Consider the following 27,976-nt stretch of genomic DNA (forward strand, 5'->3'; position numbering starts at 1 on the left):
TTTTTCCTCTCACGTTAATGTTTACTGATGCACAGGCTGAGCGCTCTGCCCACACCGTTGTACAGATAATTGTGGTTTTTATGAAGCTCTGGATACTACGTAAAGGAGCAGTAAAGCCTAAAGGGCTCAATTATCAAAACAGTCTATAAAGAAAAAACTCTCCTTGTTGCTCATAGCAACCAATCAGAGCTCAGCTTTCACTTCTTAAACTGCTGTTGTGAAATGAAAGCTGCACTGTGATTGGTTGCTGTTGGCAACAAAGACATTTTTAGAAATGAGGCCCGACGTGTTAAGTAGGTGAATTGTAATGTGCTGTGTAATATGTATAGAAATAAAAATTATATTATTAATATCTGCTAGTGTGGCACCCCAGGAGTCTGGATGCCACAATGGCATTGCCTTCCTCACGGGGGGAGGGGGGGATGTTGTGCCTGGAGGTAAAGAGGGATCCCCTTGGCAGGTAACACAAACATACAACACCTTCCTGACTCCGGACCAGAAGGGGGAGCTCTAAACCCGGTTTCAGGGGAGCTTCCCTAGAAGTTCTGGTCTGGAGGTGGGGTTAGTTCAGTGTAGTGTAAGACTGCAAAGGGGGAGGAAGCATGTGAGGAGAGAGACTGGGTGTGTGGCTGCGATTGAGCTCTTCCCAGTACTACATGCAAGAGAAACCAGACATCGGAGTCCGTGGTTGCACGGGTACTAAAGGCCCAGCAACTAGAACTGGAGGGCAGGAGATTGCAAGTCTCCTGTCCCATCTAACACCTGGAGGCACCACAGCAGGTCAGGAGCCTGGGGCTGCCAGTGAGAAGACAGTCTTCATGAAAGGCTCATGCTGTCAGCCATATGGGTTAGGAGTATCAGACACTGAGAGGACCTTGTGTGAAGCTTCAGGCAGCAAGGGACAGAGAATACAGCGCAGAAGGAAGGCCTCCGAACCCACCTGGCTAGGTGGATCCAAAGTCACTCCCAGGCTGCCCGGACCCCATCAACACCTGTAACCTGTACCCCGGACTGCAGACAATTCACCAGTTAAAGGTAAAGGAAACTGCAATCCCTGTGTCCTCCAATTATTTCCTGTGCCTTCCATCCTGCACACCACCATCTATCAACCCTCACCAATTGCATCGGTAGTCCTGGGGCTAAGCTCAACCTGTGGGAAGCTATACCAACTCTGCTGCAACACCATCAGCCCCAGTGATCCCTTTAAGCAGCATCGGCCACCCCTGGCCGAGTACCACGTGTGGCATTATGAACATTTCCATTTATTCCTCTTTTTTCCACTTCCCTTCTTCATTTTTGTTGGACACCCAGGGCCACGGACCGGGTCACCGCCTCCATGACCACCCCTTTAAGGACCACCGGACCCGGCCCGAGTACCCCACAGTCCTAGTGGGCGCTCCACTAGCATAAGTCACACATGTATTATTAATGGTCCTGTAGGCACTTAGGAGACAAGATATTTGAGATAAAGCAGTGATTTGGGGTCAGACTTCCTGGTAAGTCAGCCATAGACATTAGATAGCTGTCAATGGCTGAATGATTGTTCGGTCAGTGGTTATCACTCACGATTCCTGTGTGCAGAGGAATGCTCAGCTTGGCTGAGTGCTCCTGTGCTCTCTATGAGAGAGAGACTGCCTCTGTGTCTGTCTCTGTGTATTCCAGACTCCTCTGCTGTCCTCCAGACTTTTATTTTTACTCCAGACTCCTCTGTATCTGCCAGACTCTACTGCCCAACATCAGACTCTTTTGTGCCCTCCAGACTTCACTGTATTCATCAGACTCCTCTGTCCTACTTCAGACTCCTTTGTGTCTTCCAGACTCCTCTCCTTAAGACTCCTTTATGTCCTTCAGACTCTTCTGTATCCATGAGACTCTTCTGCCTTTCATCAGATTCCTTTGTGACCTCCATACTCCTCTGTATCACCAGATTCCTCTGTCGTCCTTTAGTTTCCTTTGTGACCTCCAGACTTCTCTGTATCCACCAGACTCATCTGTCCTACTTCAGACTCCTTTGTGTCCTCCAGACTCCTCTGTTCTCCTTAAGACTTTTCATGTCCTTCATACTCTTCTGTACCTACCAGACTGCTTTGCCCTCTTTCAGACTCCTTTGTGTCCTTCAGACTCCTGACCTCTGCCCTTCTCCAGACTGTTATTTGTTCTCCTGACTGCTCTTTATCCACCAGACTCTTCTGCCCTTCATCAGACTGTTTTGTGTCCTCCATACTCCTCTGTATCCATCAGACTCCTCTGTCCTCATTTTTACTCCGTTGTGTCCTCCATACTCCTCTCTATTCATCAGACTTCTCTGTCCTCCTTTAGACTCATTTGTGCCCCCCAGACTTCTCTGTATCCACCAGACTCCTCTGTCCTACTTCAGACTCCTTTGTGTCCTCCAAACTCCTCTGTTCTCCTTAAGACACATTTTTGTCTTTCATACTCTTCTATACCCACCAGATTGCTTTGCCCTCCTTCAGACTTTTGTGTCCTCCCAGACTCCTCTGCCCTTCTCCAGATCTTATTTGTTCTCCCGACTCCTCTGTATTCACCAGACTCTTTTGCCCTTCATCAGACTCCATGCTCGTCTGCATCCATCAGACTCCTCTGTCCTCCTTTAGATTCATTTGTGACCTCCAGACTTCTCTGTATCTACCAGACCCCTCTGTCCTACTTCAGATTCATTTTTGTCATCCGGACTCCTCTGTATCCACCAGACTCCACTGTCCACAACCTATCCCCTAGTAGAAATAAAAGCATGTCCCTTGATATTCAACAGACCAGTTCCTTCCCTTCTATGACATTATCTCTGGGGGGGGGGAGTTGGAAGAACCCCACACAGATTAGGTTGTCATCCAATCCAGTCAAAATCATCAGGTTCAGCCAGCATTAGTCTAATGTGTATGGGGTCCTTAAGTAGGGCTGATGTTTTTAGATCCTTGATACTTTCCATGTTCCCGTGGTGTTCAAGTGGTATACATACAGTATACAGCAAAATCTCAATGAGAAGATCTTCTCATTAGAGTGGGAGCAAATCGATTCATAGGAGCCTGATCATCGGCCACGACTGTAATCGGTGGCTGTTAGTGATGAGCAAATATACTCGTTACTCGAGATTTCCCAAGCATGCTCTGGGGTCCTCCAAGTATTTTTTAGTGCTCGGAGATTTAGTTTTCTTTGCCGCAGTTGAATGATTTACATCTGATAGCCAGCATAAGTGCATGTGGGGATTCTGTTGTGAATTCTGCTTTTGGGCTCCCTCCGGTGGTTGTAGGTGGTAATGCAGTTGCTCCTGAGTTGCAGTCCTGGTCAGGTGTATCTGCTGATTGCAGTTCTGACTGGGGTATTTAGGTGTGCAGGATTCATTAGTCCTTGCCAGTTGTCAATTGTTGTTGGGAGGTGTTTGGCCTCTGCCTGGTTCCTCCTGCCTTCCTGCCAAATCAGCAAAGATAAGCGTCTGGGTTTTTTTTTCCTGTGACACACATGCTGTGTGTTTCACAATTCAGTGCTATTCCTTGTGTTTTCTTGTCCAGCTTAGATTGTGTCAGTATTTTCTCAGTCTTGCTGGATTCTCTGGAGTGGCAGATATACATTCCATGTCTTTAGTTAGATTGTGGAACTTTTTGTATTATCTGCTGTGGATATTTTTGGAAGGGTTTTAATACTGACCACCTAGTAATCTGTCCTATCCTTTCCTATTTAGCTAGAGTGGCCTCTTTTGCTAAATCCTGTTTTCTACCTGCGTGTGTCTAATCTTCTCCTTCTCACAGTCATTATTCGTGGGGGGCTGCCTATCCTTTGGGGGTCTGCTCTGAGGCAAGATAGCATTCCTATTTCCATCTATAGGGGTATTTAGTCCTCCGGCTGTGTCGAGGTGTCTAGGGTTGTTAGGCACACCCCACGGCTACTTCTAGTTGCGGTGTTAGTTCAGGATTTGCGGTCAGTACAGGTTCCACCGACTCCAGAGAAAGTTTCATGCGGCTCCAAGGTCACCGGATCATAACAGGATTCCCTAGCAACCAGGCAACCCCCACATGTACTTATGCTGGTTATCAGATGTAAATATTTCAGCTGCGGCAAAGAAAACTAAATCTCCGAGCACTAAAAAATACTCTGAGGACACCCCAGCGTGCTCGAGAAATCTCGAGCAACGAGTATATTCGCTCATCACTAGTGGCTGTGGTACGAGAACAAAAAATAAAAATGCTTCACAATCTGGTTTTAATTTAATTATTAAGCAGAATTCAGCTGACACTTTATCACTGAAAAATGTATTTTAGATGTAGAGTAGAGATGGTGAAAATCGATTCACATGACTTGGTGACATTGAAGGTGGAAAAAGTTCTGAAATGAATCTTCTTGGCACAATTTTTTTGATATATGAGAATAACCTTGTATTTTTTAATAGGGTTTTGTAGACTTTCTATATCCACTGTACATACGGTGCAAAAATGTTTCTATTTTTTTTCATTTTATTTGAATATTTTATTTAATATGCATTTCCCAAATGCTTTTACGGAGAGCTGCGACAACACAAAGTCTATAATTCTGACCATGTTCTGCGGTGGCCAGTAAGAGACAACAGGTTATTATGTGTCATGATATACTGATGCATGGTAGATGAAATCTCTAGCTCACAATGCAGTGAGAAGGTTAGGAACGGCTTTAGGGCTGGATAGGATACAGTCCAAGAAGCTTTAAATGTGAACATAGATCTTCCTGCTGCTCCGGAGAGACATTCACTCTGTCCTACGGTGGATGAGGAATGCAGCTGTAACATTAGGCTGCGCGCTCACAGAATGAATCCTGGTTTCCTTTCCCATCATAGTCAGACTTGATGGAACGCACATTTCAACTTTTGTGCTCATCGTTCCCCCTCCAATCCATACAGCAATGCCCAATACACATGGGACAATAGTTATTTATTATGTGTTTCCTATATAGCGCCATCATTTTCCGCAGAGCTTTACAGACATTATCATCGCTGTCCCCATAGCGGCTCACAATCTAAATTCCCTAATTATAACCTAATTCCAGATCAATGGAATTGTTAATAAGCTCTTAGAAAACAGTGACATTGTCGATGATTTATTTCCAATCTCAAAGTACTGAAACTAATGTATATTTGTCTTTGGGGTGGAAAAAAACCCTTTTTTCCACACACATACAGTAGATCTGTGATGCCCAGTTTGGGAATGGACCATGAAGTACTGAACTGACCAGCGGCACGTAGACAGTCTAAGGCCGGCGTCACACTAGCGAGTTTTACGGACGTATGAGCGCAGAAAATACATCCGTAAAATACGCATAACACACGGCCCAATGATTTTCTATGTCCCAGCTCCTATCAGCCGTATTTTACGGATCCGTATTATACGGTCTTCTACGGCCGTACAAAATCGCAGCATGCTGCGTTTGTCACCGTATTGCGCAAAAAAATCGCCAATGAAAGTCTATGGGGGCGAGAAAAATACGGATTACACACGGACCAGCAGTGTGACTTGCGAGAAATACGCACCGGTGTTCTATAGAAAAGCCGGTAATTCAATTGCCGGCTTTTCATTTCTCCTTCCCAAACCCGACAGGATATGAGACATGGTTTACATACAGTAAACCATCTCATATCCCGTTTTTTTTTTGCATATTCCACACTACTAATGTCAGTAGTGTGTATGTGCAAAATTTGGGCGCTGTAGCTTGTAAAATAAAGGGTTAAATCGAGGAAAAAATTGGCGTGGGCTCCCGCGCAATTTTCTCCGCCAGAGTGGTAAAGCCAGCACTGAGGGCAGATATTAATAGCCTAGAGAGGGTCCATGGTTATTGGCCCCCCCTGGCTACAAACATCTGCCCCCAGCCACCCCAGAAAAGGCACATCTGGAAGATGCGCCTATTCTGGCACTTGGCCTCTCTCTTCCCACTCCTGTGTAGCAGTGGGATATGGGGTAATAAAGGGTTAATGTCACCTTGCTATTGTAAGGTGACATTAAGCCAGATTAATAATGGAGAGGCGTCAATTATGACACCTATCCATTATTAATCCAATAGTACGAAATGGTTAATAAAACACACACACATTATTTAAAAGTATTTTAATGAAATAAAGACACAGGGTGTTGTAATATTTTATTATACTGGTAATCCACCTGATGACCCTCGTTCTGTAACAAAGGTAAAATAAAAAAACAACAATATCTCATACCTTCCGTCGCTCAGATCAAGTCCCACGAACTAAATCCGTCTGAAGGGGTTAAATCATTTTACAGCCAGGAGCTCTGGTAAAGCAGTGCTCGTGACTGTAAAACCCCCGGGAATTAATGGATTGCAGGGGAATGACCTGTAGTTACCTTGAGTTGCGGTGATGCACCCTCTGCTGGATGTCCTCATGAACTGGAGCCTTGGAAAAGTTCCCACGCTCGAGTTCATATGAGGACATCCAGCAGAGGGCGCCTCACCGCGACTCAAGGTAACTACAGGTCACCCCGCTTTCCATTCATTCCCCGGGGGTTTTACAGGCACGAGCACTGCTTTAGCAGTGCTCCTGGCTGTAAAATGATTTAACCCCTTCAGATGGATTTACTTCGTGGGACTTGACCTGAGCGATGGAAGGTATGAGATATTGTTGTTTTTTTATTTTTCCTTTGTTACAGAACGAGGGTCTTCAGGTGGATTACCAGTATAATAAAATATTACAACACCCTGTGTCTTTATTTCATTAAAATACTTTTAAATAATGTGTGTGTGTTTTATTAACCATTTCGTACTATTGGATTAATAATGGATAGGTGTCATAATTGACGCCTCTCCATTATTAATCTGGCTTAATGTCACCTTACAATAGCAACTTGACATTAACCCTTCATTACCCCATATCCCACCGCTACACGGGAGTGGGAAGAGAGTGGCCAAGTGCCAGAATAGGCGCATCTTCCAGATGTGCCCTTTCTGGGGTGGCTGGGGGCAGATGTTTGAAGCCAGGGGGGCCAATAACCATGGACCCTCTCCTGGCTATTAATATCTGCCCTCAGTCACTGGCTTTACCACTCTGGCGGAGAAAATTGCGCGGGAGCCCACGCCAATTTTTTCCGCAATTTAACCCTTTATTTTACAAGCTACAGCGCCCAAATTTTGCACATACACACTACTAACATTAGTAGTGTGGAATATGCATAAAAAAAGGGATATGAGATGGTTTACTGTATGTAAACCATGTCTCATATCCTGTCGGGTTTGGGAAGGAGAAATGAAAAGCCGGCAATTGAATTACCGGCTTTTCACATATCTCGCGCTGAATTAAATATAAATACAGTATATATATATATATATATACTGTATGTGTGTGTCTCAATGACATATATATATATATATATATATATATATTTACTGTATATATGTTTTAACGAACATTTGAGCACATAAATCCATAAATATCGCAGTACGGATGCCATACGAATTACATACGGAGGATGCCATGCGCAAAATACGCTGACACACCCTGCCTACGGATGACATACGGATCACTATTTTGGGAACATTTCTGCGTATTACGGCCGTAATAAACGGACCATATTTACATACGCTGAGTGTGACGCCAGCCTAATAGATATACACTCACCGGCCACTTTATTAGGTACACCTGTCCAACTTCTTGTTAACACTTAATTTCTAATCAGCCAATCACATGGCGGCAACTCAGTGCATTTAGGCATGTAGACATGGTCAAGACAATCTCCTGCAGTTCAAACCGAGCATCAGTATGGGGAAGAAAGGTGATTTGAGTGCCTTTGAACGTGGCATGGTTGTTGGTGCCAGAAGGGCTGGTCTGAGTATTTCAGAAACTGCTGATCTACTGGGATTTTCACGCACAACCATCTCTAGGGTTTACAGAGAATGGTCCGAAAAAGAAAAAAAATCCAGTGAGCGGCAGTTCTGTGGGCGGAAATGCCTTGTTGATGCCAGAGGTCAGAGGAGAATGGGCAGACTGGTTCGAGCTGATAGAAAGGCAACAGTGACTCAAATCGCCACCCGTTACAACCAAGGTAGGCCTAAGAGCATCTCTGAACGCACAGTGCGTCGAACTTTGAGGCAGATGGGCTACAGCAGCAGAAGACCACACCGGGTACCACTCCTTTCAGCTAAGAACAGGAAACTGAGGCTACAATTTGTACAAGCTCATCGAAATTGGACAGTAGAAGATTGGAAAAACGTTGCTTGGTCTGATGAGTCTCGATTTCTGCTGCGACATTCGGATGGTAGGGTCAGAATTTGGCGTAAACAACATGAAAGCATGGATCCATCCTGCCTTGTATGGAGCATCTTTGGGATGTGCAGCCGACAAATCTGCGGCAACTGTGTGATGCCATCATGTCAATATGGACCAAAATCTCTGAGGAATGCTTCCAGCACCTTGTTGAATCTATGCCACGAAGAATTGAGGCAGTTCTGAAGGCAAAAGGGGGTCCAACCCGTTACTAGCATGGTGTACCTAATAAAGTGGCCGGTGAGTGTATATGTAAGACTGTTGAGTTTATGTTAGTAGACCCATGACTAGTCTGTACATTGCGGTCCGTATTCGTAACGGGATAAAACACGGATGCGTGAAAACAGCCTCAAAGTTCCACGGTCTATTCGAATGGCGGCACTCAGGGCAAGTAGATGATGGCTCCGTTACGATCCGAAACATGTCCAAAAATGTTAAAAACAAAAAAAGTGTTTTCAATCATATTAAAATCCAACGCTACAGAAACATTTTTGGAAACTTTAAAGGGAATGCTGTAGTGTTTTCGAAAAAAGATAAATACCTTAAAGTCACAGGGGACCAAGCTGCACGGGAGATTAGTCGGACAGGCCGTTGTCTGGTGGCTTCTCCACACTCTCTGCCAGTGACTGTAATTCTTTCTCTGCATGCATGTGTGAGGGAGCACCAGGGCCTTAGCCGTGGCTGAGACTACTGACTCTTGCACACCCTGGTCTCCCATCGCATACAAACAATGTCCTTTGTCAGCGTACTTGCCTCTTTGCACCTTCAGGATCTCCTCTGAGTTGCTGAAGGCCTTCTCCATACGTTTGTGCACAAACAGAGACACAGTCCAATTGTAACTTAAAACGTAGAACATTACTTTTTCCTCTTTGCAGCACATCCTTATTAGTTACAACATCAGCATAGGGTTGCAAACAGTCCACATTCTCCACTTTCCTTGCACTTCCTCCTATGACCTTCAGTACATACTCAGGTCAAACCGTCTCTTGCGTTACCGCAGCATCCTCCCTGTTCAGACTCACTATGCTCAGGTGTTCCCTCATCCATTTCGCACTGGACCTGAGGGCATCTGCCCATGCAGTGAGCTGCCATATTATAGAGCCATCAGCCTCCATTCCACCACTGTTGTCACACTGCTGCTAAGGCTGTACTTCTGGCCCACTAGGCCCTAGATGGCTAGGTTCCCAGCATTGAACGTTGCAGAGCTACTGGGTAGTTTGGGCTCTAAAGCCCACCCAAGCTGTCCAGACTCTCTAGCCCCTCTCCCTCTAACCAGGAAACTCTTCCTGCCTTACCCCAGTTGATTCCTCCTATAATCAACTATTAATTATACTAAGATGTCCTGACCCATCTAGTGGCCCAACTAAGGTACTACATTGTCCCTAGACAACTATGGAAAACTGTACTCAGTATTATAAAACATTCGTATAGCAGCAAACGGTTGGAAAATACTTTATACATAGCAGATTGAAATCACATTTACATAGTGCGGTCACACTCTCACTACATTAAGAACCAGGAGGTGCATAAAGGGGTAGGGGCATGTACCAGTCTTTGTAACCCCTTACACGAGTATAGGGAGAGACCTGTCACTCCAGGGCAGTGGGCGGGCAGAAGCCACAGTGGACCCGCCTATCCAACTATTCTCCTGTGCAGCTTTTTCGCCGGCGGGTTTTAACGTTTTTTTCCAGAGTCAACCAAATCTGGCTGAGAGCCAAAATCTGATACATGCTTCCTGTGAATTGTATCCGCTGTCGGGTCCTCCTTAACACATTTCGGACACTAGTTAGCCAGGTTTTTGTTATAAAATCATGAAAGATGGGGTTAGAAATGCATTAAAGGCCAACGGATGTTTTCTTTTTTTACAGTTGAATGGATTTTTCATGCAATATTCTTGAAAACACTTTTTTGTTTTTAACATTTTGGGGTGTGTGCCGGATCACCACTAGTGATGAGCGAACGTCCTTGGATTAGGTGTTATATGAGCATGCTCATGTGCTGACTGACTGACTTCGGCGTGCTCGAAAAATATGTTCGATTCCCTGCGGCTGCATGTCTCATGGCTGTTCGACATCGGAAACACATGCACAGATCACCTGTTTGTTGAATGTGTTGTGGCTGTTTAACACCCGCGGCCGCGAGACATGCAGGCATGGGGACTTGGACATATTTTTTGAGCATGCTGAAGACACTCAGTTAGCACCCAAGCATGCTCAGATAACACCTAATCCGAGGACTTTCACTCATCACTAATCACCACTTTTTCTGCACCTTCTCCTGGCCGGTTCAGATGGTATAGGGAGTGATGCAGAGTAATCTTCCTGGAAACAAAAATATGCAAATTAGTCCTCTTCTAGTTGGCAGAAAACTGTCTCTCTTTTGCAACCCATTCACATTGACTCTACAGAGCGGCCTTAGAAACGCAGTTTTCTTCTTTCTGGAGGAGGGCTAATTTCCATACTGGTATCCAGGCCGGGATTATGTAGGACCATTGTGTTCTGGTTTTGGTGTTTAAATGCAAATGTAGGAGATTATCACACCCCATTGACAAAAAGCAGCTTTTTAGCAGATGGTCTGCAGCTTGTTGGAAAGCTGCAGTTAAAGCGCCATCGGTTGCACATCATTGATTTAAAATATTTGGAGGGCAAACAGCTGCGTACTCTAGGAGTGGTGATTTCCAACAAAACACATTTTCCTGCTCCATTGGGTGCAGAAAAAGGACTATACACATATTGTCGTCCTTTATTGTCGTAGGACTCGAGCAATGTCTAAAAGTGAAGTAGCAGGAATATGTAATGCCGTTTATAACCACTAGGGGGCCAATTAACTAAATAACAAACGTTAATTCTCATCAAAAAACCCATTAATATTGCCCTCATTTGGCATTCTTGTCTACTTTTCTCATATTTTGATCCCATATAGTGGCCTATTTAAATGGAGAATTGGCGCAGTGGTTTTATGCATATTATTTTCCATCAGATTTACTCAGTTCTGCAATTCTTCTAAAGCGGCTAATAGAAAACGAGATTGCGGTAATGATTTTACATATGGATATTGGAAAGTCTAATGAAATGAAGACTTTATTACAAGTTATGTTAATGACATGTGGCAGAGAATAAATATAATCTATCTATCCTCGCATGTTCCAGGAATGCTGGAGATCTGCTTTGCATGCTGTGTGTTTGCGTCTCTTGTATAATTCACCCTGTGGCCATATCCACTATGCTAATGGCTGCTCTGCATTGATAATAATACTTACTGGAAGGGAATTGGCAGTGTACGCGAGGTTGTTGGACACTGGGTAGTAATGGCACCCCAGCAAATGGGAACTACAAAGAACAGAATGGCTTCAGGGGCAAGTAAAGCAATTGTAAAAAAATAAATGCTACTAACGCAAAGTGGATAGGAGTAATAATCACAGGGGTGTGGACAGTTTTTCTTGGAGTAGACCATACAGGGAGGACAACTGGAGCTCATTTAGTCTGTTCTCTTGCTTCTACAATCTAAAAGAATAAGGTTTCTCCTTGTGGACAGTGACATGCCAGGTATGGCATGCCAGTATGAGGAGACTTAAAGGCCTTGCATGCTCCTCTGGGAAATTAAATGTGCAAATTGTCCCTTCAGAGAGGAAAAGGAGTTGAGCTCTAGTGCCACCAGATAAATTAGTCTTTTGCTTCTACAATCTAAAAGAATAAGGTTTCTCCTTGTGGACAGTGACAAGCCAGGTATGGCATGTCAGTATGAGGAGACTTAAAGGCCTTTCATGCTCCTCTGGGAAATTAAATATGCAAATTGTCTCTTCAGATAGGAAGAGGAGTGGAACTCTAGTGCCACCAGATAAATTAATCTCTTGCTTCTACCATCTAAAGGAATAAGGTTTCTCCTTGTGGACAGTGACAACCCAGGTATGGCATGCCAGTATGAGGAGACTTCAAGGCCTTGCATGCTCCTCTGGGAAATTAAATGTGCAAATTGTCTCTTCAGAGAGGAAGAGGAGTTTAACTCTAGTGCCACCAGATATATTAGTCTTTTGCTTCTACAATCTAAAGAAATAAGGTTTCTCCTTGTGGACAGTGACATGCCAAGTATGACATGCCAGTGTGAGGAGACTTAAAGGCCTTGCATGCTCCTCTGGGAAATTAAATGTGCAAATTGTCTCTTCAGAGAGGAAGAGGAGTTGAACTCCAGTGCCGCCAGATAAATCTGACCCCCTATAGCTTGGCAAATTATGTAAGGACTGGTGAAGTTCAATGCCAGCTGAAGTGGGTTTTGGCTATTTTTGAGGAGCTACGTGGCGATGTATGAAGAAAGCATGGTAAGACTTGTTCTTAGCTAAGTGGGATGGCAGCTCAAGTGCCCCACGTGTTGTGTTTGAGACTGGTGGCTCACAATCAAGTCAATCCAAGGCTGCGGCGTTTAGATGCATCAACTAAATCTTTTCATGGGCTGTAGGAAAGATTGTGATACATATGGCACAAAGCATATGTGGCTGCTTTTATTATTGGGGGGACTCTGGGGCATGCAAAAAGAGACATGTAATATTGGGTATCTAGTCTTAAATTCTTAGGCACTCGCTCAACTGCCGTGCTGAAAAAGTTTAGCCGGCTCTGCGCATCATGCTCCTGTCATAAGAGCATGTCACCAATGCAGCCATGGAGGCCTTGCAGTGTTAGGCCATGGTCACACGAGCGTATATTCTATCATCCGAGAGAATCAGCTCAATTGTGCAAGTCACATTCTGTCCAAAGTCTGATCATAGTGTGATCTGATTCTTTTGGATGAGGAGAAGATGGAGAAAAAAATGTCTCCATTCTGTCAGTCCGTGGAAATTGGACTGCACTCAGATGTCATCAGTAGGGTTGAGCGACCTTTACATTTATAGGATCGGGTCGGGTTTCACGAAACCCGACTTTTTCAAAAGTCGGGTCGAGTGAAATCGGCCGATCCTATAAAAAAGTCGGGGTCGGGGTCGGCCGAAACTCGAAACCCAATGCAGTGCATTGGGTTTCCAATTGTTCCCAGGGTCTGAAGGAGCGGAAACTGTCCTTCAGGCCCTGGGATCCATATTTAAGTGTAAAATAAAGAATTAAAATAAAAAGTATCACCATACTTACCATCTGATGCGCCCTGGTACTAAGCGGGAACCTTCCTTCCTTAGAATCAGCCTTCCAGGACCTTGCGGTGACGTCGCGGTGACGTCGCGGCTTGTGATTGGTCGCGCGGCCGCCCATGTGACCGCTCGCGCGACCAATCACAAGCCGCGATGTCACCGTGACGTCACCGAGGGTCCTGGAAGGGCTGATTCTTAGGAAGGAAGGCTGCCGGAAAGAAGCCGAGGGTGAGTATATTCCTATTAGGTATATACTCACCCTCGGACACGCCCTGCTTCTTTCCGGCAGCCTTCCTTCCTAAGAATCAGCCCTTCCAGGACCCTCGGTGACGTCACGGTGACGTCGCGGCTTGTGATTGGTCGCGCGAGCGGTCACATGGGCGGCCGCGCGACCAATCACAAGCCGCGACGTCACCGCGACGTCACCGCAAGGTCCTGGAAGGCTGATTCTAAGGAAGGAAGGTTCCCGCTTAGTACCAGGGCGCATCAGATGGTAAGTATAGCGATATTTTTTATTTTAATTCTTTATTTTACACTTAAATCTGAATTCCGATACCAATTCCCGATATCATAAACATATCGGGAATCGGTATCGGAATTCCGATTCCAGATTCAGAAGATCGCCGACTTCATGGCCGACCCCACACAGGGGTCGGGTCGGGTTTCATGAAACCCGACTTTGCCAAAAGTCGGCGACTTCTGAAAATTGCCGACCCGTTTCGCTCAACCCTAGTCATCAGAGCTCTGTCCGATGGTTTCCATGGACTCAATGACTTGCATGGCTGGATCAAACTCAGGCATGTTGTGATTTTGTTTCCTCTAACTGACTCTGTCCGAACAAATAATCGGATGTGTACACGGCCCCATAGAATATCATTGATCCAAGTACGATCCATTGTTTTGTCGGGTCGCACTCGAACCTAAAATACGGTCATCTGTACCTGCCCTTAGAAAAAGAGAAGCAATAAATTGGTAATGTGGGGATGATTTTCACTTTATTCTTAACATCCTACTGTCAAAAATGATGACAGTAGACCTAAACTATGGCCAGATTTTACAATACAAGCTGCGTATATCAGTAATTGCATCTCTTGCACCTAATGAGACTGGTGTGTTCACTTTGAAAATCCATATGGGAATAGCTGTAGAATCATTTTGTAAGGCTGATTTATACAATGAAGCATTTAATGAGTGCAGGTAGAGTTCAAGGAGTTCTAAGTCTGACATAGCTAGCAGTAAGGCTGGGGTCACACTAGCGAGTTTTACGGACGTATGAGCACCGAAAATATGTCCAGAAAATACGCATTGCACACGGCCCAATGATTCTCTATGGGGCAGCTCCTATCTGCCGTATATTACGCATCCGTAATATACGGTATGTTACGGGTGTAGAAATTCGCAGCATGCTGCGTTTGTCAGCGCATTGTGCAAAAAATACGCCAATGAAAGTCTATGGGGGCGAGAAAATTACGGATTACACACGGACTATGCGTGTGACTTGCGAGAAATACGCAGCGGTGTTCTCTAGAAAAGCCGTCAATTCAGTGCGGTGTACAGTAAAATCACACTGACAGAATAGAATAGAATAGGTAGAATAAATGTGTACACATAGAATAGGTATATATATATGTATGTCAGTGAGACACACATATATATATTCATATTTAATACAACGCTAGATAGCAGAAAAGCCGGTAATTCAATTGCCGGCTTTTCCTATCTCCTTCCCAAACCCGACAGGATATGAGACATGGTTTACATACAGTAAACCATCTCATATCCCCTTTTTTTTTGCATATTCCACACTACTAATGTTAGTAGTGTGTATGTGTAAAATTTGGGGGCTCTAGCTATTAAATTAAAGGGTTAAATTCCGGAAAAAATTGGCGTGGGCTCCCGCGCAATTTTCTCTGCCAGAGTGGGAAAGCCGTTGACTGAGGGCAGATATTAATAGCCTAGAGAGGGTCCATGGTTATAGGACCCTCCCTGGCTAAGGAATATGTAATAAAAGAAGGGATATGAGATGGTTTACTGTATGTAAACCATGTCTCATATCATGTCGGGTTTGGAAGGAGAGAGCAAAAGCCGGCAATTGAATTACCGGCTTTTCTGCTATCTAGCGCTGTATTAAATCTAAATATATATATATGTGTCTCACTGACATATATACATATATACACTCACCGGCCACTTTATTAGGTACACCATGCTAGTAACGGGTTGGACCCCTTTTGCCTTCAGAACTGCCTCAATTCTTCGTGGCATAGATTCAACAAGGTGCTGGAAGCATTCCTCAGAGATTTTGGTCCATATTGACATGATGGCATCACACAGTTGCCGCAGATTTGTCGGCTGCACATCCCAAAGATGCTCCATACAAGGCAGGATGGATCCATGCTTTCATGTTGTTTACGCCAAATTCTGACCCTACCATCCGAATGTCGCAGCAGAAATCGAGACTCATCAGACCAAGCAACGTTTTTCCAATCTTCTACTGTCCAATTTCGATGAGCTTGTACAAATTGTAGCCTCAGTTTCCTGTTCTTAGCTGAAAGGAGTGGTACCCGGTGTGGTCTTCTGCTGCTGTAGCCCATCTGCCTCAAAGTTCGACGCACTGTGCGTTCAGAGATGCTCTTAGGCCTACCTTGGTTGTAACGGGTGGCGATTTGAGTCACTGTTGCCTTTCTATCAGCTCGAACCAGTCTGCCCATTCTCCTCTGACCTCTGGCATCAACAAGGCATTTCCGCCCACAGAACTGCCGCTCACTGGATTTTTTTTCTTTTTTGGACCATTCTCTATAAAACCCTAGAGATGGTTGTGCGTGAAAATCCCAGTAGATCAGCAGTTTCTGAAATACTCAGACCAGCCCTTCTGGCACCAACAACCATGCCACGTTCAAAGGCACTCAAATCACCTTTCTTCCCCATACTGATGCTCGGTTTGAACTGCAGGAGATTGTCTTGACCATGTCTACATGCCTAAATGCACTGAGTTGCCGCCATGTGATTGGCTGATTAGAAATTAAGTGTTAACAAGAAGTTGGACAGGTGTACCTAATAAAGTGGCCAGTGAGTGTATATCTATCTATCTATCTATCTATCTATCTATCTATCTATCTATCTATCTATATATATATAGACTGTATATATGTTTTAACGAATATTTGAGTCCATGGATCCATTATATGTCCGTTTTGCAAGCCGCGTACGGAGGCCATTCGGATTATATACGGAGGTTTACATGCGCAAAATACGCTGCCACACCCTGCCTACGGATGACATACGGATCACTATTTTGGGAACATTTCTGCATATTACGCATGTAAAATACGGACCGTATTTCCCTACACTGAGTGTGACCCCGGCCTAAAAGTCGATCTTTTTCTTCTTCATCGTCTTCTTCTACTCTTTCTCCTTTCCCTTCTCCTCCTACTCCTTCCTTTCCTTCTTCTTTTCCTCCTTCTCCTCATTTTTTTTCATCTTTTTCTTTATCTTCTTTTTCTTTATATTCTTCTTCTTTATATTTTTATTTTTCTATATCTTCATCTTCTTTTCCTCCTTCTCCTTACGCACCGTCTTCTTCTCCTCCTTTTCCTTTTTCTTCTTCTGATTCTCTTTCTTCACCTTCCCCTCTATCTCATATTCTCCTTCTTCTTCTTCTTCTCCTTCTCCTTTTTCTTCTTCTCCTTCTCCTTTTTCTTCTTTTTCTCCTTCTCCTCCTTTTTCTTCTTCTCCTTTTTCTTTTTTTCTTCTACTTCTCCTTTTTCTTCTTCTTCTCCTTCTCCTCCTTTTTCTTCTCTCAAGAAGAGGTGTTGGCGCCGCGATCATTGCAGATGCAGTTTTATTGCCTCGTCTCTCAGTAATATTGTTTCCATGTCTGCAAATATGAGCTACAGTAATAGTTTCGCAATATCTGAAAAAATAATTATGGAAAGAAGAGAAGTTGAAGATTTAAACAACAACTTTGTAACTTTTTTTGGCCCCCTCTAATTATACAAGACCATCTATGAGAATGAAAAGTGTTGGCTATGTCCAAGCTTCGAGCTGCGCGGTACGAATGTTTGGTTAAAGGGCTCCTGTCTGACTCCACACTTCTTTTGGCGTCTCTCTATCGATGTTTGCCTTGGATCTGAAATTCACAGTTGTCTAAGATTACATTAGAACAGTCACATTCTAATTTAAGAGCATCGCTTGAAAAAAAAATTTTTGTGGCCAGTTCTTTAATAATAAGACTTATAATCAGAAAATATGTCCAGGAAATAGGAAGGACAGGGGAGACTTATTGAGGCTGTTTTTAGCCGTGTGGTGCAAGAGCCCAAAACCACTGGAACCAATCAGATATTATGGTGCATCAGTGCAGAGTAGCCATGATGAAGGGTCTATAAAGAGGTAGAGTGCATTTTCTACACAAACTTTCCAGTGATACAACCAGGAGCAAAGATAAAAGAAAGTGGCTCCATAAAAAAGTTCAATGGAGCATATATATATATATATATATATATATATATATATAATTACAGTGGGGCAAAAAAGTATTTAGTCAGTCAGCAATAGTGCAAGTTCCACCACTTAAAAAGATGAGAGGCGTCTGTAATTTACATCATAGGTAGACCTCAACTATGGGAGACAAACTGAGAAAAAAAAATCCAGAAAATCACATTGTCTGTTTTTTTATCATTTTATTTGCATATTATGGTGGAAAATAAGTATTTGGTCAGAAACAAACAATCAAGATTTCTGGCTCTCACAGACCTGTAACTTCTTCTTTAAGAGTCTCCTCTTTCCTCCACTCATTACCTGTAGTAATGGCACCTGTTTAAACTTGTTATCAGTATAAAAAGACACCTGTGCACACCCTCAAACAGTCTGACTCCAAACTCCACTATGGTGAAGACCAAAGAGCTGTCAAAGGACACCAGAAACAAAATTGTAGCCCTGCACCAGGCTGGGAAGACTGAATCTGCAATAGCCAACCAGCTTGGAGTGAAGAAATCAACAGTGGGAGCAATAATTAAAAAATGGAAGACATTCAAGACCACTGATAATCTCCCTTGATCTGGGGCTCCACGCAAAATCCCACCCCGTGGGGTCAGAATGATCACAAGAACGGTGAGCAAAAATCCCAGAACCACGCGGGGGGACCTAGTGAATGAACTGCAGAGAGCTGGGACCAATGTAACAAGGCCTACCATAAGTAACACACTACGCCACCATGGACTCAGATCCTGCAGTGCCAGACGTGTCCCACTGCTTAAGCCAGTACATGTCTGGGCCCGTCTGAAGTTTGCTAGAGAGCATTTGGATGATCCAGAGGAGTTTTGGGAGAATGTCCTATGGTCTGATGAAACCAAACTGGAACTGTTTGGTAGAAACACAACTTGTCGTGTTTGGAGGAAAAAGAATACTGAGTTGCATCCATCAAACACCATACCTACTGTAAAGCATGGTGGTGGAAACATCATGCTTTGGGGCTGTTTCTCTGCAAAGGGGCCAGGACGACTGATCCAGGTACATGAAAGAATGAATGGGGCCATGTATCGTGAGATTTTGAGTGCAAACCTCCTTCCATCAGCAAGGGCATTGAAGATGAAACGTGGCTGGGTCTTTCAACATGACAATGATCCAAAGCACACCGCCAGGGCAACGAAGGAGTGGCTTCGTAAGAAGCATTTCAAGGTCCTGGAGTGGCCTAGCCAGTCTCCAGATCTCAACCCTATAGAAAACCTTTGGAGGGAGTTGAAAGTCCGTGTTGCCAAGCGAAAAGCCAAAAACATCACTGCTCTAGAGGAGATCTGCATGGAGGAATGGGCCAACATACCAACAACAGTGTGTGGCAACCTTGTGAAGACTTACAGAAAACGTTTGACCTCTGTCATTGCCAACAAAGGATATATTACAAAGTATTGAGATGAAATTTTGTTTCTGACCAAATACTTATTTTCCACCATAATATGCAAATAAAATGATAAAAAAACAGACAATGTGATTTTCTGGATTTTTTTTTCTCAGTTTGTCTCCCATAGTTGAGGTCTACCTATGATGTAAATTACAGACACCTCTCATCTTTTTAAGTGGTGGAGCTTGCACTATTGCTGAATGACTAAATACTTTTTTGCCCCACTGTATATATATATATATATATATATATATATATATATATATATATATATATATACGTGGTGAATCATTTGGGACTTACTGTATCTTCATGGAGGTAAAAACAAGCAATTTTGCAATTTGCTGTTTAATAAAATTTTCAGCCATTCTTGCAATATTCTTATCATCTGAGAAAATCGGGCCCATTATGCAGATGACACTTTGATCAGAGTATGATTGCAATGGGATCTGATTTTCTCGTATGAGAAGAAGATGGAGAAAAGACAATTCTTCATCTTCTCCATTCTGTGAGACCTTGAAAATCGGACTGTAGTCAGATGTCATCAGATGGTTTCCACAGACACATTGATTCACATGGCTGAGTGCCATCTGAGTACCTGATCAAACTTGGGCATGCTGCCGGTGACATGTGCACAGCCCCATAGACTAACATTGGTCCAAGTGAAAGATGATGTTCGGTCGGATCACACTCAGACTGAAAATTCACTCGTCAGCATCTGCAATAACACATGTCCATTACCGGCAAAGTGAGCCCCTTCCATACTCCCGCTACCGATTTGCACCGTACATGAATGGAGGATGTCGCGAAAGGGTTAAAGGGCTTGGGCACCTTTGAGAACTATCTTTTTTCTTACTTGGATATAAGCAATTGGGGCTAAAAAACATTTTTTGGAATTGGGTTTCATTAAAAATTTTGCACAATTTGCCTCCTTTAGCCTAAATCCGAATGAGAAAAATTGTTCACCCTCAGACCACACTCTGATCAAGCTCTGATGAAAATAATTGGTCCGTTTTTCTGGTACATGGAAAATACTGACATTTGAGTCAGGCCTATGGAGAATCTTGCCGAAAGGAAAAATCTAAAAAATTGAACCGCCAGAATTGCCATTTTTTCTTTACCAAAATTCTCTCAAAAATACAATAACAAGAGGTCAAAATGACATATGTATCCCCAAAATGGTATTGATAAAAGTTTCAGCTGGACACTCAAAAACCAAACCCTAATACAGGTCTAACAACAGAAGAATAAAATAGTTGCAGTCTCAGAAAATGGTGACAAAAAAGACAATTTAGATTTTTATAACGTTCTGAATTTTTATCCCCTAAAATATTAAATAAAAACTTTAGAAGTTTGATATCGACATAATCGTTCTGACCTAAGAAATCATAAAGCCAGGTTAGTTTTGTCCCACAATGAACACCCCCAAAAAAACAAAGCCCAAAAATACCAATGATTTTCTTTTTAGCATTTCACCTTTGAAAATTGTCTCTATTATACCGGAAAATGAGTGTTGTCAATCAAAATTACAACTCGTCAAACAAAAAAAAAATGCCTCGTACGGCTATGTCTATGGAGAGAAATAAAGAAACGCTTTGGCTGTCAGAAGAGAGGCAGGAAACAAAAACGAAGGTGCAAAAACGAAAAATCTTCTGGTCCTTAAGAGGTTAAATTAATTCTGCTTAGTAGAACACTTTAATAAAAACCTTCTTTCATTCATGATTCATGAAACATATGAGCCCCCAGAGCTTGTTTTAAGAGCTCATGGAAATTTTAATATTCTCCTTATTTCACATTTCTGAATCTGCATATTTTTCCTTCCTTCTTCTCAGGTTTAATCAGCGGTGAATCAGCTCACTTTCTTGGGTAGACCGCAGCGTTTGGAAAGCTTAGTCATCTAAATGGATATTTTCTACGTTCAGCGCTGAAGATATGAATGTATGGAGGTGTTAGGGTGGGAAGTTCAGAGTGCGTTCCCCTTGTTTAAACCTTGTTCCTATAGAGATAGAGCCATTTGCGAAACCCCTACACCTTCATTTTGTTATTTTTGTGAATATCATGGTAACTTAATAAGTTGGAACAAACCCTTGCGCAACAGAACTTCTGCAATATTCTTTATGCTATAGAACTATTAGAGGAAAAATGTAATGAAATTAAATGCATTTATGTCATGTGGTCATACATGCCAAATTCCAAAATTTGCCGGAACTGTCCTCACCCATCAACCCACAAACCTACAAATAAGCAGTTTCATGCTGGATTGGGCAAACTTGAGTGAAAGGAAAGCAGAGATAAAATGTGAGTAAATCGCCAATACCAAAAAGTCACAATAGATGTTTACCAACCTCCGACTTTACAAACCTTAGAATTGAAGGTTTTTTTCACAAATCACAGTATATGCCAATATAACCCATTTAAAATCTGCCCCGTTTTGCACATATCAGCCTTCTAAGGATGAGTTTCCAGGTTCTGTCAACTCTCTAGTTGCAATTGGAACTGTTCTTTAGTAGTTTCAGCTCATGGGCAATCCTGTGCAGCGCAATCTCCCGGCTGACATTCTGCCAACATAGCTGGGCACTGGGTAGATCAGAGAGTGTACAGTGAGGTTTCATATCATGGAAAGGGGCAAAACTTTCTACATTGCAAAGTGGGAGTTAATATCATGAAGCAGCACTGTATGTGTTGGTATCTAAGAAGAGTGACATACTGTAGGAGGTCGGGCTGAGAGGAGAGATACACTGCAGAATTGAGCTGTAAATAGATGAGTGGAAAGATATACTTCAGACTGGACTTTACAGAGGGGCTGAGAGGAGAGATATACTGCAGGATAGAGCTGTATTTAGATGAGATGAGAGATATACATGAGGTTGGGGTTTGCAAAGGAGGCTCAGAGGAGAGATACACTGTATATACAGTAGATACGTGGAAACATATACTTTAGGTTGGCTTTTATACAGGGGTGAGAGGAGGGATACAAGGCATGTTGGAGCTGTATATAGATAAGAGGAGAGATATCATTTTGGTAGGGCTTTAGACAGAGGCTTAGAATAGAGATATACTGCAGGATAGAGCTGTATTTAGATGAGAGGAGAGATATACTGCAGGATGGAGGTGTATATAGATAAAAGTAAAAATATAATTCAGGTTGGGCTTCGTACAGGAGGCTGAGAGGAGAGATACACTGTAGAATGGAGCTGTATTTAGATAAGTGGAAATATATACTTCAGGTGTCATGGGAGTACTGGGTAGACTAAGGCTGGTTACCCAGGCCCCTGCAATATCCCTCAGGCTAGGGAAACCCTGTCTGTCCCTTTCCCTGAAGTTACACTAAAGGTGTGCATGTCTGGGCCGCCAGGCCTGACCCTGACTCCTATTTCAGCCCTTAGCTGAAACCACCACCCGCCACCCAGTGAAGAGACCACACACCAATCCCCACAAAAAGCACAGACAGGGAAAACTGAAAAACGCACCACGCCGCAGACACACAGGAATACACTATAATGTGCACAGGGCAAAACAAATACAAATATAGGAAGGAGGAATATGACAAAGGATAATACACCACAAGCTACGATATACCTACAACAAGACCACCACTCCAGACCGGAATCACTAGGCACAAAGTACAAGCTATAATCGGCGACGCCCAAAGTCCAGCACGACTATTTAAAGGCCGTGGGTGTGACCCAGCCTCCAACCAAATTACCAGCTAGATTAACCCCGAGAAAGCTGGATAAAGTCTAGCCGACGCTACTGAGCGTGTAGTGGTCGTATGTGGAATTACCGCTGTCTGTCGGACGCCCTAGTGTGAACAGCGTCTGACATGAGATCAGGTTGGATTTTATACAGGGGCTGAGAGGAGGGATACTTCAGGATGGAGCTGTATATAGATGAGGAGAGATATCATTTAGGTAGGGCTTTATACAGGGGCTTAGAATAGAGATATACTGCAGGATAGAGCTGTATTTCGATGAGAGGAGAGATATACTGCAGGATGGAGATGTTTATAGTCATGTGGAGAGATGGCGAGAAGTACTTGAGGTTGGACTTTATAGAGGGACTGAGAGGGGAAACATACTCCAGATTGGAGCTATATATATATATATATATATATATATATATATATATATATATATATATGAGGAGAGATACAGTCTAATTCAGGTTGGGTTTTATACAGACAAATAAGTAAGGCAGCACACTGCGGCGCTAAAACATGCAAACATGAAACATGAAAATTGAACTGCATTACTGCACTAGAAATATGAAAAAATGAGAGCGTATAGCGCATAAATTGGCCAATTCATGTGTACCTGGTAGCCACATTAAGGCATCTCTCGTATACCAGGTCCTAAACTTCCCTTTCCTCTCTGAGAATAAACGTCTTCATCTGAATGGGAACATGTGAATCCTCTTCTTAGACTAAATTTCTCTCTCTCTGTGGAGGGGCAATGGACCTGCTGCAATTAAAACACCTGTGGCTAAGAGGTGGAGGAGTGCTCAGTCAGAAGGCTAATGAATACAAATTTCAAAAAACTGACCGTCACATCCAAACATAGACTAATTGTGAACAGGTGCTGAACCTAGAGTCACCAACTCGTATAAAGTCAAATAAATAAGGCAGCACACTGCGGCGCTAAAACATGCAAATATGAAAACTGAACTGCATTACTGCACTAGAAATATGAAAAAATGAGAGCGTATAGCGCATAAATTGGCCAATTCATGTGTACCTGGTAGCCACATTAAGGCATCTCTCGTATACCAGGTCCTAAACTTTCCTTCCTCGCTGAGAATAAACATCTTTATCTGAATGGGATGAACTCCTCCGCCTCTTAGCCACAGGTGTTTTAATCGCAGCAGGTCCATTGCCCCTCCACAGAGAGAGAGAAATTTAGTCTAAGAAGAGGATCCACAGGTTCCCATTCAGATGAAGACATTTATTCTCAGCGAGGAAAGGAAAGTTTAGGACCTGGTATATGAGAGATGCCTTAATGTGGCTACCAGGTACATATGAATTGGCCAATTTATGCTCTAAACGCTCTCATTTTTTCATATTTCTAGTGCAGTAATGCAGTTCAATTTTCATGTTTCATGTTTGCATGTTTTAGCGCCGCAGTGTGCTGCCTTATTTATTTGACTGTATATGAGTTGGAGACTCTAGGTTCAGCACCTGTTCACACTTAGTCTATGTTTGGATGTGACGGTCAGTTTTTTAAAATTTGGGTTTTATACAGAGGCTTTGAGGAGCGATATACTGCAGGATGGAGCTGTATATAGATAAAATGAGTGATATAATTCAGGTTGAGCTTTATACAGGGGGTTGAGAGGAGAGATATACTGCAGAATAGAGCAGTATTTAGATGAGATGAAAGATATACTGCAGGATGGAGCTGTATATAGATAAAAGGGGATATATAATTCAGGTTGGGCTTTATACAGGTAGGCTGAGAGGAGAGATAAACTGCAGGATGGATAAAGAACAACATCTTGCGCTATTTTTGCCAGTGAGATGATGGACACCCAAATAGAAACCTTTTAAAAATGAACAGTTTTTCTGTTTTCTATGACTTAACAGAAAACTTGGATTCCTAATGTTTGTGTAAAGCAAGACTGAGATGAAAATACACCTCTAGGAAGGAATGCTGGTTGCAGATTCTGATATCTCCCACATGTAGGATCCTCCAGGTGAATACATTTAATTCAGCGCTATCAATATTTTCCAGACATGACTGGAGGAAATTCATAGGTCGAGAGACTTGTCCTTGTGCAAACAACATAAATAAGGTATATAGTGTAACTTGCAGGAGGCCGGCAGGGTGAAAGGTGAAGAGTTCTTAGGGCATTGTTAATGGGGGTCATCTCAGGGGGTGTGTAAGAGTCATGTATAAAATGTGAACATTTGCTTGGAATTGAGCATGACTGCATATAGTTTCACAGAAGTAATACAATTAGTACTTTTTACACTATCTTCAATACTTTATTATTCCAGACACAGAGGTCCCGATTCATTATTTGCATTTTTTAAGTCACTTTTCTTTTATGGTACGTATTAGCTGATGTTTATTGCACAAAATTAATCAAAATGGCAAACAGGGTTCATAAATTTGGAGCAAAGCAAAAAAAATAGAAAAAGGTCTTCTCGACTGTCATTAACCTGTTTTGCAACTTTTTTGCGAAAAAAAAGTCGATTCTTTCTCAAAATGTCGTAAAAGTCAAGGCATTTTAAAAACACATAACTCATCAATGTAGGGGAGTGGAGTAGAGTTGTGGCAAATTTTGCAACTTGTTAAAAAATCGTAACTGATGATTAAGAAGAAAACATCTGGAATAACCAAACTCTGCCCACGAAGTGGAAAAAAAAATCCTGGCGAACACATATAAAATAGACTTTAAAAAGGTGCAAATAAAATAATGAATTGGGTGCAAGCAAAAAAAAGGTGCAAAACACATAAAACTAGACAAAAAAACAGGCTCAAAGCAATGATAGTATAAATGAAATTAAAAACCACGACCCTGTAATAGTTTTTAGATTTTTATGTACTTTGGGCTTCATGTATCAAAATTATAAAACAGTGAACTTTTACTGCAGAATTTATTTTGCCAGTGTTATTTTTAGGCAGTTTTAATAAATGAGGCCCTTTGTGTCTGTAGTAATGAAATATGGAAAATGTTTACCATTTAGTTGTTTCTTAATAATATATTGTTACTCACCTGTCCCGGCTTCAGTGCCAGATGGCGATTTCTGCTTACCCTATGGATGGTTCTCTGTGCTAGTAAGCATCAGGTTTCTATAGTAATAGAAGTAATAGTAATAGTAATCCTGAGCACAACTCTGATGTCATCATCCAAGGCTTTTTAAGGCAGGCTCAGGCAGCTGTGCACCTTTTGAGTATTCTGGTAGTAGTCCTGCCTCCACATGCTATTTAGGAATCTATCCACATGTCCTATCCAGTTCAGCTACAGCCTGATGCCTAATCATCTATTTTATTAAATTGATCCCGAGAGGCTATCCATACTTCTAGCTCTCCCACACCAAAGTGCATGACTACCTGCTGAGCTCTGCTGTTTCTAAATACTGTTCAGACATCCAGCATTACTAAAGCTAGGTGACTGACAAATCCTTCAACTTGTCTCTGTTAAACGAAGGTGCTTTCCTTACCACCAACTGTGCTGTATGAAGGTATATTCCAATCTATTGTTCTCTGCCAATCCAAAGCACTTTCTGCACCCTTAAAGGGAACCTGTCACCCTCAAAATCGACGGTGAGCTAAGCCCACCGGCATCAGGGGCTTATCTACAGCATTCTGTAATGCTGTAGATAAGCCCCTGATGTATCCTGAAAGATGAGAAAAAGAGGTTAGATTATACTCACCTGGGCGGGCGGTCCAATCCGATGGGCGTCGCGGTCCGGTCCGGGGCCTCCCATCTTCATAGGATGACGTCCTCTTCTTGTCTTCATGCTGTGGCTCCGGAGCATGCTTACTTTGTCTGCCCTGTTGAGGGCAGATCAAAGTACTGCAGTATTGCCGGAGCCGCATCTTGAAGACAAGAAGAGGACGTCATCCTATGAAGATGGGAGGCCCCGGACCGGACCGCAGCACGACACCCATCGGATTGGACCGCCCGCCCATCTGAGTATAATCTAACCTCTTTTTCTCATCTTTCAGGATACATCGGGGGCTTATCTACAGCATTCCAGAATGCTGTATATAAGCCCCTGATGCCGGTGGGCTTAGCTCACCTTCGATTTTGGGGGTGACAGGTTCCCTTTAACTTTGCCTGCATCTAGATACCTGCCAGTCTACTTATCTCTACTATTCCAAGGTCCAAGGTACTAGGCACACACTCCACTTAGCTTTATTAAGATATCTGTCAGCCTATTCATCTCTACTATTCCAAAGTGCTGCCTGCACAATTGAGTATGCTGCATCTAGTATTACAAGCTCCACTGATCCACTATCCATCCTACATTTCCAGCTTCGTTGCATTAACACTTCTAGTCTGTGCTGCTCTTCCTAACATACGACTAAGCAAACTCACCTCTCCAGGTGAGCAGATATTGCATATATTTGGTGGGTTAGTAAGAACTAGCTAACTACACATAGTTTATAGTTTGTTACCAGGGAGACATAGAAGTAGTTGAAACAAAATTATTACAAAATGTGAATTAAGATTATTTGCCATGTTAATTCATTTTATTGGAACAATAATAAAGATGTATAGAATGTTCTTAATATATATTTTATATTATTTTTATCAATTAACAAAAAGCAAAGTGAATGAACAAAGGAAAGATTAAAATCACATCAATATTTGGTGACCGTCGATTTCCTTCTTCAATTCTTCTAGGTGCAACTGCACATAGTTTATCAAGGAACTCAACAGTATGTTATTGCAAACATCTTGGAGAACTAACCACAGATCTTCTGTGGATTGTCACTTGTGCAAATCCTTTTATCTATTCCTGTAATCCCAGACCATCTGGATGATGTGAGATCATGTCTCTGTAGGGGCCGGATCATCACTTCCAGGACTTCTTCTTCTTAATGACATTAGCTGTAAGTTTGGGGTCAGTGTCCAACTGCATTATAAATTTGGTGCCAATCAGACGCCTCTCTGATGGTATTACTAGATGGATAAGTATGTGATTGGATCTCTTAGTATTAAGAACACCATTAATCCTGACCAAATTTCCAACTTCATTTGCTGAATTGCA

The 27,976-nt window shown here is 42.7% G+C and overlaps 1 protein-coding gene and 1 long non-coding RNA gene across 2 annotated transcripts in view; both read left to right on the top strand.

The window, feature by feature from the left end:
• PLXDC2 (plexin domain containing 2) overlaps positions 1-27,976 on the top strand; it is a 542,926-nt gene that overhangs the window by 9,317 nt on the left and 505,633 nt on the right. The gene's annotated exons all lie outside the window — the stretch shown is intronic.
• LOC143783401 (uncharacterized) lies at positions 259-27,694 on the top strand. Its single transcript, XR_013217148.1, has 3 exons — positions 259-293; positions 24,836-24,945; positions 27,610-27,694. It is a non-coding gene; the product is annotated as an uncharacterized LOC143783401 (long non-coding RNA).

This window comes from Ranitomeya variabilis, chromosome 6, assembly GCF_051348905.1.
Source record: "Ranitomeya variabilis isolate aRanVar5 chromosome 6, aRanVar5.hap1, whole genome shotgun sequence".
Lineage (NCBI taxonomy): Eukaryota > Metazoa > Chordata > Amphibia > Anura > Dendrobatidae > Ranitomeya > Ranitomeya variabilis.